The sequence below is a fragment of the Gopherus flavomarginatus genome, chromosome 11 (assembly GCF_025201925.1).
Source record: "Gopherus flavomarginatus isolate rGopFla2 chromosome 11, rGopFla2.mat.asm, whole genome shotgun sequence".
Taxonomy (NCBI): Eukaryota; Metazoa; Chordata; order Testudines; family Testudinidae; genus Gopherus; species Gopherus flavomarginatus.
In genome coordinates, this window is record NC_066627.1 from 5681303 (window position 1) to 5682794 (window position 1492).

Genomic DNA, 1492 nt, shown 5'->3' on the forward strand with positions numbered 1-1492 from the left:
CTTAGACCCCACCCTCTAGCCCAGAGTCCACACCCTAACCCCCTGCCACAGCCCAGAGCCACCTCCCACACACCTAGCCTGCTCCCAAGCACAGTAACCTGCTCCTGTCCCAGAGTCAGGGGCAGAAATGAAAAATCTGTACTTTCATCCATTTCTGCTCCAAGCCACTGACATCAGCTCTCCCACCGAACAGAGGCAGAACAGGGGAGTCCTGACTTCTGTCTCCAAGTCCCTCTCTCCCTGGCCAGTTTTCAGGCAGTTCCTGCTGAAAGCAGAATAATCATAGCTCAGGGCCCGGCAGTTTCCTGCCCCCCAGTCTCATCAGAGCATCTTTCAATTCCTTGTTCCTCAGCGTGTAGATGAGGGGGTTGAGGAGTGGGGTCAATTGATGTAGAATACAGCCACCACACCATCCAGTGGGTTCCAGGATCCTGGCCTCAGGTAGATGAAGAGCCCAGGCACATAGTAGGTCACCACCACAGTGACATGAGCCACGCAGGTGGAGAAGGCCCGATGCCTGCCCTGGGCCAAGCGAATCCTCAGGAGGCTGAGACGATGTAGACATAGGACATCAGGATGAGAAGGAAGCAGGTGAGGGCCAGGAAGCCAATGTCCACAAATGTCACCAGCTTGTTGAGCGCTGTGTCCCCTCAGGCCAGCTTCGGCACAGCTCGGATATCACAGAGGATGTATATAGCACCCTGTTCTCTTGGCCATAGGGCAGCTGGAAGGTCAGCACGGTCTGTATGGTGGAGTGCAGGGAGCCCCCTAACCAAGTCACTACTGCCAGGCACAGGCAGGTTCTGTGGTTCATAATGACGTTGTAGTGCAGTGGCTTGCAGATGGCCAGGAAGCGGTCGTAGGTCATAACCGTGTAGAGGAAGCACTCGGTGCAGCCAAGGAAGAGGAAGAAGAGCTGGGCCAAGCAGTCCTGGAAGTAGATGGCCCTGCTGCCCGGCAGGAAGCCTGCCACCATCTCGGGAACCACCACTGAGGAGACCATAATGTCCAGGAAGGACAAGCAGCTGAGGAACCAGTACTTGGGCTTGTGCAGCCGGCGCTCCCCGGCCACCACCAGCAATATGAGCAAGTTCCCGCACAGCGTCAACAGGTAGACGATGAAGAAGAAGAGGAACAAGGGAATCCACAGCTCTGGGGGATATGGGAGCCCCACCAGGACGAAATTGGTCAGCTGAGAACAGTTCCCACACTTCATTCACTCGGTCTGTGTCCCTGAAGGTGAACCCGGGTGTTAATGATTAATGAGCAGAGAAGCAATGGATGATCTTTGCTGGGGCATTTGGGACAAGATTCACTCCTGTGCCAGGGGAAAAATCGAGTCCAGAAGCCTTGACTCCCCATCTCTCCCTCTATGCTCTACCCCACTAGACCCTGCTCAGCTCCAAGAGCTGGGACCTTAACTCTGGAGTCCTGGCAACGAACTGCCCTTGCTCTAACCTTCTGGACCCCACTTACCTCCCAGAGGTGGATA

The 1492-nt window shown here is 55.5% G+C and overlaps 1 pseudogene; it reads right to left on the reverse strand.

Moving 5' to 3' along the window:
• Positions 1-280: 280 nt before the first annotated feature.
• Positions 281-1219, reverse strand: LOC127031756 (olfactory receptor 10G6-like; annotated as a pseudogene).
• Between the last annotated feature and the right edge of the window lie 273 nt (positions 1220-1492).